Source organism: Haemaphysalis longicornis, unplaced genomic scaffold, assembly GCF_048455015.1.
Source record: "Haemaphysalis longicornis isolate Haplotype H1 unplaced genomic scaffold, Haemaphysalis longicornis Haplotype H1 scaffold_6, whole genome shotgun sequence".
NCBI lineage: Eukaryota > Metazoa > Arthropoda > Arachnida > Ixodida > Ixodidae > Haemaphysalis > Haemaphysalis longicornis.
The window spans coordinates 154,499,387-154,513,503 of NW_027526407.1; the positions used below are offsets into that span (position 1 = coordinate 154,499,387).

Below are 14,117 nucleotides of genomic sequence, written 5' to 3' on the forward strand. Positions count from 1 at the left end.
GCACGAGCGGCGCCGCAGCTGCGAATTCGCAAGCAAAATTCGCCTCATGTAGAACGGGCTTAACAACGCTAAATTGAAGAATTCTTGGCTAAGCAGCACCGAATCTGGTTTCGCCTATGCAGGAAAATATGGTCTATTTCCCTATCCTGACACACAAACAGACGACCGATTTCAGATGCGATCACTTAACATATGTAGCGAACCCTAAGAATATACTCAGTTTGCGCTCATTTGCGCGGAAACAAATGAGTCGTTCGATCACCCAGCCACCTGTCTCAACTAGGCGACGAGTTGATTGTTCTTCACGAGAAAAAACTGCGGTTGTGAGGCTCTGTTTAGAATCGAACTGAATAACAGTTCCTATAGCAAAGCGCAAATCGTGGTCACGTTCGCATGCACGGAAAGAAATTTGGACACCAGTTGCAATGAATCTGTCGCATTGTGCACAGTACTGCACGCTGTACATGTACTTCAATATATATTTTCTATTTTGACTAAATACATTTATTTCTACAAAAAAAAGAACACGGCGGCGTGGCCTGGTTTTAGCGTACTTTATTCCTTGGGTATTGTTGCGGAGGCGGTGGTTCGATCTTTGTTGGTACCGGTTTTTGTTTCTGCGACTCCCTTTCAGCAGTTCGTCCTTCGATAATATCGGAGCGGATCAACCGGGTGGTTGACGAACCACTCGTCCGCTTACATTTAGTCCCCAAAGGGAGTAATGGTTGTTGCAAAGGGCGTTAGTCCCCTTATGAAAATTTCTACGTCCAGTCAAAAGACAGTCTGCGTCCCGAAGGAAACAGACTGCGTGCGTCCTGTGTGTTTCCTCTGTGTTGGAATTTCGCCACCGACTTTCTGCGTACTCCAAGTGTCCCGTGTGTTTCCGTCCTCCATGCGTCCAGTCTATCTCCCAAAGGCAACACAGACACCATACGGCCTTTGTGTGTCCCCTATATGTCTTGAAGGCAACAGACCGCATTCGTCCCTTGTGTGTCCCCTGTATTGAAATTTCGCCACCGACTTTCTGCGTCCTCCAAGAATCCTTTATGTTTCCGTCCTCTACGTATCCCACAAGCTTCCACCTTTTGAGTGCCCTTTGCATGCTGTCAAATAACAGCGCCCAACAGCCAGCTGCATGTAGAAAATGTCAGCCAGCTGCACAGTCACTGTTTCATGCTGCAGCTGTTTCTGTAAGAGCAAGCTGACGAAAATCACATGAATCACACGACTCTTGCAAACCTGACTATTTTATTCAGGTTGGATCCATACGTGCTGCTGCCGCCTGCCACACCAGGTGTCGCCTCATCTTTACCCCTCACAGGACGGGATAGCCACTGCCACGCTTGAACCTGAAATGACAAACGCATTGATCGCATATGAAGGGGTTTAAACAAACACGTCTCAAACATTTGCTGGTTATGCTTATAAATATAAAGGAGTGTTCCCACACAAAACTGAACCAAGTATCCTGAAAGAGAAGGTACAACTTCTAGGTTGCAAAATTAGCCACAAAATTTAGACCACATAAATTAACTAATGAGCTTACGAACATCAAATATGACATACTGTTACATAGGCAACACAACCCAGAACTAAGTACTGTTTAGATTCATGGCCTCCTCATGACGGGCATTTATACAGCCTCGCAAGAACATTTGAGATGAGATTATTGCAGCAGCACTGTGGGAACAACGCAATATGGGGGGGGGGCAGGGAAGGCAACATAAAATTGCATGAACATGCTAAGACAGGCATTGATCAGTCGTCATCATGAGTAGTTGCTTGTGTCTACGCGTTCTTTGGAACCTATAAATGCAGCAGTTTTATTGTGCATTTCGTTTACGAGACAGCACTTGCATTGTCTAGTTTGTCTGTGCTTGCTTACAAAAAGCAAAATGTACATCACCATGAACTGACCAACCTCTAGGTTGGCTCCTCACTTCTTATATTTCCTTGTGTCGATGGGTAGCAGACACAGGAACAGAAATAAAAAACAACCCTAGAAAAACGTGGTGGATAGCACACTTGCACCCATCATTGCACGCGTGCCACGTGGTCACTCATCCCAACAGATGTACAGTGCACGGAGTGACCCCCAAGCAGCGAAAGCTGGGCACTAGAAAGATTTGACAGATAGCACAAACAGTGCAGGTGCGCCAACTTTGCACCATGGCACGAATTTTTCAACGCACAACAGAAAACGCACCGGTATGTCAGTGACACCGTGGAGGAGAAATTCGAAGACAAACCAGGACATCAGTGACAGTGAAAGGGTTAAAGCGGTCGAATACAGCAAATTTAATTTCAGGGTTTATACTTACCAGCAATGAGGAAAGCTAACGCAGTAACTTGAGCCGACTACTCTGTAACGTGCACTCAAATGCTAAAAACACACAAGCATTTTTGCATATGTTTGCACACAGAGCATTCATACTGTTCGGAAATAATGCAGGTTTTTCCTACTACAAACATCATAATATTGCCCCCAACCACACCATTTGATTTGTTTACAAAATGTTTTGTTACAAGCACCTGGCCACACCCTGCAATCTTATCCTTTTTTAAGGGAACCGTCTTTTTCCCCTTTTTCCTTTGTATGCTGCACCAGCAGTCCTGTTTGATATGGAAAGGGTGTTGCTTTGCGATCCCTATCCTAGCTTTTCCTGTTTTTTATTTAAAATGTTCTCGATCGAAATGAATGAGTGCAAAAGAAACCCTGCAGCATTCAATTCGCCAACGCTCATCCATGCACGTCCCTTTGCTGACTCCTTCGAGGTTTGTGTTTTTTTATGTTTACTGCAGAGCACAAGTTTGCTCCGATAATCTTTATTTTTACAAAAACCCTGCATTATCCGTGGCTACATAACAATATTCCAAACAAAGTCTGATACACAAACCAGAACCCCCCGCAGCTCTTTCTTCAATTGCTGAGTACCCTTCTACAATTGATTGATTGTAGGGTTTAACGCGCCGACGCAACGCAGGCAATGAGGTGCGCCGTAGTGGAGGGCTCCGGATTGACCACCTGGGGATCTTTATCGTGCGCCGAAATCTCGTACACACGGGCGTTTTTGCTTTTCGCCTCCATCAGAAAAGCAGCCGCCGCGGCCGGGAATCGAACCCGCGACCTCGTGCTCAGGAGTGCAACGCCTTAGCCACTGAGCCACCGCGGCGGGTACCCTTCTACAATTAGGACCATCATTATATTTGCTAGAGTAAATAGCTGTTCAGGGGGGGGGGGGCTACGATGGCCAGTGAGACTCATTACACTACATGAAACACAGTGGCAAAAAAGCACGCAGTACACCCTTTTCACTGCTAGGCCCAAGTTGCATCTAGGGCATTGAAGTGAATTCAGCTAAATTCTATTTCTGGGTGCATGGAATTGTTTCACTCATGTAATGTAATCCATAATATGACTTTTGAGTAGAAGTCTAAAGATCTAGTTCATCTGTAATAGGCGGTAGAAGAAAAATCCCCACACACTGTCTGTGGGTACCACGCAACTACCACAGTGAACAAGGGTGACAAAGTCGTTATTAATTAATTCATGGAGCAAGGACGCAGCCCTGATGCGACAAAAAAAATAAGAAAGGTACCAGGAAGTTTCTCACCCTCATCGGTTCCTTATTTTTTGCCCCATCTCTGCAATGTTCTTATGTCTTAATATCACTAAGGTACCACAAGAATGCCACAATGGTTTTCTATGTTTTCATGTTCTCTCAGCCTTCAAAATCGAGATTTTCATGCATTTCACAGCCGTAATGAACTCCACTTACAGGTCGTGCAGGATAGATAGAAACAGGAGGCAGCCAATTCTTCTGGTAGCTCACAACGTACATCCTCCATGTCAAACACCTGGCCCTGTAAAAAATGGAAGTTCAAGTAGTAAACAAGCCGTAAATATGCGGTATAATGCCGTGAAATACTCGCTCTGACAGGACATGACAGAATTTCTTTTTTGTAGGGCAAAAAAGGCACCTTCAGTTCTTTCAAGCTAAAAAATAAGTACAGTGCTCACTGATTGAAACGCAACACTGCGAGCGCGTGGCCGCCAATACATGCAGCGCCGTCTATGGACGCCGCTGTCGCTGACAGCGCACCGCTGCCGCTGCGGGGAACCACTGCCCCGCTTATTGGCAACCCGAAGCAGCAAGCTTATGGTCAAAACACTCTCATCCTCGTGGTATACCACAATGCAACACCTAGCTTCCACGGGCGTCCACTGGCGGCGCTGCATGTAGCGCAGGTTACGCGCTTGCAGTGTCGCGTTTCAATCCGTGAGCACTGTACGTACATTACAATCCTTACAAGGCTTTCAGCCATACTTTAAAGGAACAGAAGCATCCTTACACTGAATTAATGTTAAACTAAGCCTATTAAATATCCCTAGTTGGTAGAAATCTGTGGCCCCAGATTTCCACTGTGCAAGCATATTCTCTGGTCCAGAGGGTGCGAAACGTGGTTACGGCTTTTAAAGGAGCCATGAAGAGAAAACACTAGTTTGGTTCATTCAAAGGATTCCGTTGCTAGAATCATGCTGACACCATTTTTAACATAAACTCCACTCAAATAAGCTACAAATTAGGAACAAAGAAAATGGCCATGCGACCCACTAGCTCATTTCCCGCAACAGAACCTAAGTCATACCAGCCAGCTCTGCAGTTAGCGAAGGGTAAAAACAAAACAAAAGCAGAAAGCGGCTTGCCACGGTATGGTGGCACCATCTAGGTTAACTAACGGTAAAGAAGGTTTCCCAATCGGCTGCAGAGCGGTCGGTTCCTGTGATGTCATTGCAGACCCTTAAAATGCACGATTTAGCGGGAAAACCAAAATTTTAGCTTCAATTAATGAATTTCTCAGTGAATAAAGCATCGTTTGCATTTGGACAAGTGCTGGGGGCACCATACCACACGAAATCTTTCGAATAATACAAACTTGTATTTTGTCTTCATGGCGCCATTAAAATTCTCTCTGAGGCACATGGTGAACGTCTCAGCGTGCCAATACCTCCAAGGGGTAGGCAAGTTGAAATGCTGACGAAACGAAAAAACAGGATGGCGAAGGAGCACGGTGGCAAGCCCACGCCCTGCTTAATCTTTTTCGCACCGTGATTGTATCCCCATCACATGCATATTTGTAAGAATCAACACGTTTAACCCATGCTCAACATGTTACGGTCAACACAATTTATGCAAGCCAGCTACAAATAATGTCACACCACACAAGAATTTCTGTCTGATCATGACGATGCTGGATGAGCTTAGGAAGGTGGAAAAATTTCTTGCATTAAAACAGTGACAGCTGCCCTGTGACTGCACCAGCAATGCAGGCTGGAACAGCATGTTTTCAAGCTGCGACGTCTAAACAATTATCTGGTCAAATGTTCACTGCCTAAAGACCTTGTGCATGTGGTACTACTTATAAAGTTGCTAGCAATGCTTAAATGTTTAAAATTCAACGTATATGCAACTCTTACGTATTATAACTACAAATGTAATGCAGCCTCCTTGGATTTCTTTACCCGCAAACGAAAACTACCCGTTAGAACAATGCTAAGCTGCCTACGTCCTGTAAAAAAATATACTGTGGGTCAACTGCCTCCTAAAAAAAAAAAAAATCGGGGAGTGGGCGTTTTGTTTTACAACCATTAACGCAGTTTTCTTTTTTTTTTCATGCAACAAGCTTTAGCGTCGAATCCACCCAAGCCAAGCGGCGGCCGCTGGGCCGTCAGCATAATATTTTCGTTGCCGACAATGGCAAGGGGGTCGATCACTCACACAGCATACTGGCCGCCGCTCCTGGAAGCTCATTATGACCGCGCCGACGCAGCCGGTAATTTACAATAAAAGAAGCGCGGCGAGCCGAACACCAAGGAATATACTCAACACGTTTAACAAAACAGCACTGCGGCAACGCGTAATAAAATTTTAACATGCACCACGATAAACAATCACTTACGGCAGAACACGCAGCATTTTTCACACGTCGCGTCGACAGACTGGAACTTGCAGTAGACTCTTGATTCACGTAGGCACGCACAACTTGTCAGGTATTTTGTCAAATGGCGACCTCGATGTGCGTTTGCTACAGCAGCGCAGTACGGCGACGACACAGACGCTTTGCCAGCACTCACGATGTTTCAGGTGGCACAAGAGCACTAACACGTAATATTACGGCAGGAGGACCACGTAGTAATTCACGTAACACCAGCAAATCGAAAACAAACCACCAAAACCACGCACAACGAACAACCCACGTCTTTTTTGGCGCACCTATAACAAAGACTGCATATAAGCTAGCCTAGACTAGACTTATTACTACAGTTGGCTATCTAGCAGTCATAGAGTTTTAGCAGTTACTTTCTTCCTCCATCACCACCCCTGAAGCAAACTAGGCAGACGCCATTATAGTATTTTGTTAAGGCAGCGTCTCCTGCCACGCGCGTGGCACCAGCTACGCCCCCCTGGCCACGGCTGCTGCCACGCGTGACGTCATAATGACGTCACAACATGAATAATTGTCATTATTTTGTGTAGTGTAGTCCGAAATACACATTTTTTTTTATTTGCAGTACAAAATAACGCACCATTGAGCTGCTAAAACTTTTCTAAACAAACAATTTTTGTTCTTGCGGGAGCAGCCGGCGATGCTGCTGCTGCTGCCAGCTGCCGTATCGCGTACATGGAGTCGCGTATCCGAAAGCGTGACGAAGCTCCGATTTTCTCGGGCCGACCACGTAGATAAACCGGAGTTCATATTGCTAGAAGCACTATCTGAAAACGTGAGAAAGTTGCTTGTGATTATGTATTCCGTGGGGACCCAGCCAGCCTTTCCAGACCGCAGCAAAATAGCCGCTCTCGAGTAATGTTGACCTGTGACCGCTTGGTTATGCTAAGTTTGTATACGCCGATGGTACCTGCGTACAGTTTCAGCGTACGTGATACGACATCGCAAGGCCGACTGGCCCCGTTCGAACAAGCTACGTTCCACACAAGAAAAGACACCGTCCGAGCGTAATTCTGTGAACCTTCCGACGCATGTCGGCGCGGCGGCATCTGCTATCAACAGTTTGCACCACGGCAAGTCCACAATGCTTAAATGGGCGACCTGAAATCGCGGTGTGTGTTCTCGAAATGAAGACAACTTAGCAGCGCCAAAAGATAATCAGAATGTACAGTGCCGAGGACGAAGGGTAGTGGCGGCAACCGTTTTTTACTAGGCACATGTGCGCATTACAATTACAGACAATTGCGCCAAGAATAGGAAAGGTAATCTTTGGTGTTCCCACACATGTACCACGTACTTACTGTACCACTACAGTAGATCTCCTCTTCTGAAATATTAGCAAGGAAAACTTCCGAAAATCGGGAAGTTCGTATTTTCTAGTGGGCGAAATTGTAGTTTAAAATTTGTTTTACACCCACGATACGTTTTATGAGCAGAAAAGTCTTGTGAGCATGCGCCACAAGGATCATAATTGCGTGATATTCAGCGCTTAAAAAGATTTCCTAGTAGAAACCAAAGATTTCGTAGTAGAATACATGATTCTACGACAGCTTAGGACCTGCGACCTTCAAAAGGTAGACTAGCTAGATGCTTCATCTCATAGCCACTGCACTGGTATAACTTTCACGTCTCACTGTACCGTGGTATACCGCTATGTTGGCCAGACTTGACTGAGTCCCTCATGCAAAGGAAGTTAATTCAGGACACACACCTAGACAATAGGGTCAGAGAAGAGGCTGTAGAGACGGTAATAGGAAGGGTGTACGCTTGGCCGGCCATCATGTCTAATACACCTACATGCACTCCAGCATATGAAAACCTATGGGTTCTGCACAGGCTCAATAAGCAACGTCAAAGAGAATCTTAAGATGTGCCTGGAACGTGAAAGCATCTACGGATTGTTTGTGTAAACAGGTATAAGCAGCGAGCATGCTGCAAATGTAATTGATAGGCAAACGTCAAGGCTGTCATGGGGCGAATTTAACAAAAAGAAATGGTGAAAAAGATCCCAATTTCAAACTACATTGATGTTATATGTGCATGCACTATAAACACAGTCATCAGTATGTTAACTGTACGTAAACACTCAAGTGATATGATCAAACGGAACTAGAGGCCCCACTACAATCGCCCAGTTATGTTTCTTTGCAGTGGAATAGGTCGGTATCTGTTAGTCGCACAAACAAGATTCTCTGATGGCATGGAGAAATAGCTGGAAAGGGACTATGGAGCTCCAGCTGCTTTACACATTTTCTGTAATTCCAGTTATTTGTTTGATGTTTGCAATAAAATTGATGTCATTTTAGTCTTTTTAATTAATGAACGAAACTTTTCGTGGCCACAAAACAGTGGTCGATAAACAAATGCTCACTTTCTTTGGTGGCTTGTAATGATTCACTAGAATTTCACATGGCCATCCCAAGGGCTCATACACTGCAGGGTAGTGCTAGTCTCCAAAAACATTTGACTGGACGCCTGGAAACTAGCGCGGCCCACACGCTCCATAGGTGGAAACCAGTAGCCCACCCACAGTGCCATAAAACAGCTAATGAATGGAGTGAGTCTCTGCTAAATATTAAGCAGGTTCACAGGGTAGGTTCGCATTGATAGATTTTATGCCATGGTTCACTGTGCGTAGATTAACTATTTAATGGGCACAATAGTCATTTTTGTTATTTCGGACAGTTCTTGAAGGGTTGCCTAAATGTTCTTTAACAAAACAAAAAGTGAAAGCTCTCAGTTAGGGATTTTAAAAACATTGTTTAGCCTCTCCAGCAATTGTCCCAGCCTGGAGGAACTCGGCTGATAGTTGGTGCCGACTGTCGTCCTCGCTTACTAGCTCCCTGAACAAGCACATGAATGCAGTGACTAAGAAAGATGGTGACCAAAGTGAGAAGAGAAGGTGGATCCCGTACAACAGCCCTTAATCATCTAAACACCAGAAAAAAGCGCCGATGACTCACAGGCCACGACTAGGGCGTTAAAATACCTTTTGACATACATTTACAGGGCATTTACAACCTTTTATAAAAAAAAATCTTATGATTACACACAGTCCCTCCATAGAAGGGGTTTGTTTCAGATAAGGTCGTTGAAATTTGTTATTAGTAACAACATAAACTCATCATTGGTCCCCTTCATTCAGCATACTTACGGGCTTCGTTTTAAAAACCCTGCTGTTTCTATTTCACGTATAAGAACTGCTTATGTAATATTCTCTTATTTACCTATGTTCGAAGTAAACTGTGTTATACCGTAAAATGTGATGTGCCGAGTGCATGAAGGTGTAACATTCTTCAATGGGACATGCAGAACATGAAGCTCAGTGCTGATAAACTTAAATCAGGGAAAATAAAGCTTCCCATGTTGCTTCTTTATTTTTGTAACTATTCTCTCTACCAAATACCTTGGTGGTAACTCAACTAAGCTCACCTTTACCCTAGGCCTTTATAATTATTTTGCTCTGCAATTATACATTCTCAGCTGGAGCATGCCTGCTGAATTCAGGCCTCAACCACGCTTTGCTATTTCACATTTGCAGCTGTATGAAATGTTGTTCTTTAGGTTTTGCCAATGATTTCCAACAGGCCACTTAACTAGTGTCAAAACCATTTTATACCTTTAATTGCTATTTATACACAAACAGTATTATATCATTTTTCATCACACATTTTGTTGTAACCTCATTCAATGATTTTGTTACCCCACCAGCCTGGTTTATAAATCTTTGCGTGAACATGCCCGTCTTGCAGCTAATCTGCAGCAACAGACACCACACATTTTGGCTTTCCAGCGTAGCTTTGGTGTCCGCAAAAAGAAATCTTTTTTTTTTTGGCTCGTTGCAGCGCTTTGTAGAAAAAGATCACTTGCTGGTTTGGCTTTCCCGCAGGACTCTAGTGTAGTGCAAGAGAGTATTGCTTGCTTATTCCTTTTTTGTTGAGGTTTTAATGCTGTGCATCTTCCAGAAGAACCCTGGCATTTTGTTTAGAAACGGAGCTTCACGCCACAAACAGTGCACAGAAAGTAGAGCTACTCACTTTTTGCATAGACACGGAAGTTTGGCAGATCACTTGTCATTGACAAGCAAGTGTTTGATTTCTGGCTTAAGGTGCAACGCTGGGATAGTTTACTAGTTGGGGGGAAAAAACGCAGTGCTGATAAGCGGTACTGAAGTACTAGGAAAGGTGCCGTGATCAACATGGTTTCCATGTGTTGGCAGCTTTTTGGTCCAGTGTTTTTCATGAATATTTGCCAGGGGGCCTTAACATGGCCTGCTTTTGTGTAACAAAAATGTCAACAGTGAAGCACTTATCAATGCTCACATGCTGCTCATTGATACCAGAGCAAAAGTACGTTCAGCAGTCATTTTATTGTTAAAGCCACCCATGATTCATACACCTTCCAGTTGTACTGCAACTTTCACAACCACCGACAGGCATTCACATCCACGCACGTGGCCTTGGCTCCAGTTCTTGCACAAGGTATTAAGAAGTACTCTCGGTAGTGGGCAATGTCACGCTCGACACCAACCATTACCCCGAAGTTGTACTTGATGAACTATTTTTTAAGCCTGTTGGCTTAAAGGATTGTTTAAGTGCCCGTTTTGTGGAAGAAAAAGAAACAGCTAATGGGCACACAACACACAACGCGTGAATGTATTTTCTAGCAGCTGGCTTCTGACGAGACTTGCATCATTGTGAACGAAATGTGGGACATTTTATAATGCCCCTTACCACTAAGTAAATCCACTTGAGCTATTTTCCAAAACAGGTTACACAGTGCGGAGTTAAAAAGCAATAGAATGTGAAACGTCCCCTCACAATTGGAAACTTCCTGTTCACTACCCCAAAGGCTTTGACAGTAGACGCTTAAGCACGCTTCACCAGTTGCGAATATAAGCATTAGTGTCAAGTTAAACTCCGCAGAGTGCTTGGGATGGGCATATATATGTCACAGCCACTTGGAATTTGCGCATAGACTGCAAGCCTCCGAGATAAGCTCTCATCATCATTAGCCCATCCTGCTGAAAGTGAATGAAAGTATTGTGGCTGGTTATGTTCAATTCCAACCAAGCCAAACACAAGAGTAAAGAAGGAACGAGCCTATCAAAATACATACTCAAAGCAGATGCAGGAGGAAGTTCTGTTGTCTAACCAGGTTAGAGGAGGCGAAAGGTACTGGAGCGAAGGAAAGGGAAATAAAAGCCAAGCAGTAATTTTAAGCCTTGTCAATCATTTCATTAAGACTTCCTAAGTTGAAAGCACAATGGTACTAAGCAACAAATCTGAGCATAGATGAACAATAACTGAATTGTCACTTAATATTGTTAACCTTATGTACACCAGACTTTTAAAGGACTATTAGCAGAAGTTCCAAACTTGGCTCACACGGCGATCTTATCGGCTGCACTTCTCCCATGCTTGCACAGTTGGAGCTTGAGCCTCCTTGCACAAGAAGACAGCCAGTCAGCGAATGGTTTCAGTGGTATCTTAAATAGATATATCTTTGGACGGGCAGTTGGGCTCCACCCACGGCAGTGAAACTGCGCTCCCTTCACGGATTCTGCAGCGCCACGTGCACAGATCGTTTCTGTGGAATAGTCAGGACACATTTCTCGGCGACAGTACTACTGCCCCGGGGGGAAAAATTGCCGAAGCTACATGCGAGATCGGACTGCGTTCGATGATGCCGTGCGCTACCTGACGACACTCGATTCGTGCACACGCTGATACGTCGCTCGCCACGGCGCGACGCGATGGAAAATACTGATACCTACGTTTTATAATTGAGCCACCACTCCAGAATCAGAACACAAGGCTTGACATGGAAGAAGCGAGGCACAAGTAGACAACAAATGCAGGCGCGTAAAGCCGATAGCACGCGAACTGCAAAACAACGTGAAGCTTACAAAATATTAAACGACAACAGTACAGTTCTAGGAGCATGTAAAAAGCGGGGCGAAGCAGCGTGCAGAAAACAATGCGTTAGGCTTACCAAGACGTGCAACAGCAAGTTCACAAAAAATACCCAATCTAAATAATTACAAGCACACCTCCCAACAAGAAAAAAGCGCCGCGAGGCAGCCGCTACAGGGAGATAAGGACGTAAAGATGCGTCAGGCCTGCCATTCGAACCACGGGCGGAGAACATCGGGACACAAGACGCGAACACCCGGCTGCCGTCGTCGTTAACACAAAAAAGCGGCATGATCAAATGACGTAAATATGACGTCTTTTTGTGACGTCACAGGAAGTCACGTGATTACTTTAGCCTGACGTCACTTCTGCGTGGCAGCAGCTGTTGCCAGGCATAGAGATAATATACTCGCGCAGCTCGTGCCACGCGCGTGGCAGGAGACTTAACCTTTTGTTAAAGTTGATAATAGCAAACATATATATAATGGCAGTATATTTGCTTGATGCGAGCAACGTCTTTTGTTGTCGTAAGTTGTTGCTACTCAAAAGCGAATAAAAATGGATTAACAAACGAAGTTATTATCATCGTCATCTACATCTAGATTGACTGTTTTGTGTTTTGTTCAGCGTCCAAGCATTCACCATTCACTGTTTGTGGGCTTTTCACAAACAGAACGGCCGGATAAAAAAAATTATTCCCCGCAGACATACGCAAACACACGCACACACAGGCACACACACACACACACACACACACACACACACACACACACACACACACACACACACACACACACACACACACACACGAGCGAGCGAGCGCGCACGCAAGCACACGCACGCACGCACGCACACAAAAGCACCGTGCGTCAAATCCACGCAGGCAAACAATTCACTCAAATGGAGACTTAGCAAGACTATGTGAGCTCAAATATTTCGACCTAGGTTTACGCCCTGATCGCGTACTGTTTTGGTGGCTTGGGGGTTAAGTACTCGCCTACTGATTGAATGGGCGGAGGTTCGAAACCCGCTCAGTGACCTTTTTTTTTTTTTTTTAACCGTGTTTTAATTGAAGTTTTTCTGCCTTAGGTTATATTTTGACATTGTTGTTGCTCTTGTTGCTCTCGTCTGGCTGTGTCCCTTTTTTTTCTGTCGCAATATATTTCTACCGCAAGCTCTGCCCCAAAAACAGTACACCGCTTCAGCATTTAGTTGCAAGGATAAGCCATTTTACAACGACCCTGAAGGAAAACACAGACTAGGACAATCAGAAGCCACTTTTTAGGTTGTTTTTGTTTTCATTGCTTCGTTTTCTATTCGGCTTTTTGTGTTCTTTTTACTTTTTCTCGTCTGTATATTCTTCTCCCTCCCACTTTTTTTTTCGTAATGGGAGGGACGAGGCACTTCGAACAGCCTCGTTCAATATGTATCCTTCTTACGCCACTGTTTCATACAAACGTACCAGTTGGTAATATGAATTCTGCGAATTTATCAGACCTCACTAGCACGAAATAACGTATACAGTGCACTGTATACGTTATTTCGTGGAAATTCTGCAGCATGCTGCAGAATTTCCACAAACCATCGGCATTGTTTCTTACCATCTCTAGCCAAGCCAAAAAACTTAACCTTTCGAGTATAATTAAGGCTTACATGTTCGACTTTATGTTTACTTGAGGAAGCACAATCTTCAGAAAAAGAATGTAAGGCAACAAATAGTTATCCTTCCTCCCAGTGTCCTAGAGGCAACACAAAAGACATAAGTCAGTCTTTTGACTTCATTTTGCCTTCAGTACATACATAAGCAACAGCATTACGGCACACAGAAGAATTAAGACAGCAAATTCAAGTTCTATCTTACAGCCTTTGTCCTAGAGGCAACAGAGGGGAAACAGGCCAAAGTCTTTTGACTTCATTTTGCCTTGAGTACACACATGGGCAATAGCATTGCGGAACTCAGAAAGAGAAGAAAGCAAGTCATTTTTAAAGTTTTACACCTCTCATCCGAAATAAAATCTTTGTATAGAAATTTAAACTTTGTCTTTACCATAGTACATATAAAGGTAAAACATCATGGCTGTTTATCCGGCAGTCTATAAAAAGTACACAGCCTGCTTATGTCCTAGAGGTAACACACAGGAAAAGTCAAAAGAAAGGCCACACAGTCAACATGCAGGAGACACAAAGTAAACA

At 44.2% G+C, this 14,117-nt stretch overlaps 1 long non-coding RNA gene across 1 annotated transcript; it reads right to left on the reverse strand.

The window, feature by feature from the left end:
• Window positions 1-752: 752 nt before the first annotated feature.
• Window positions 753-6,278, reverse strand: LOC144141217 (uncharacterized). The gene is made up of 3 exons (XR_013316485.1): window positions 5,962-6,278; window positions 3,780-3,864; window positions 753-1,349 (listed from the first exon to the last, which is right to left on the reverse strand). It is a non-coding gene; the product is annotated as an uncharacterized LOC144141217 (long non-coding RNA).
• Window positions 6,279-14,117: the final 7,839 nt, after the last annotated feature.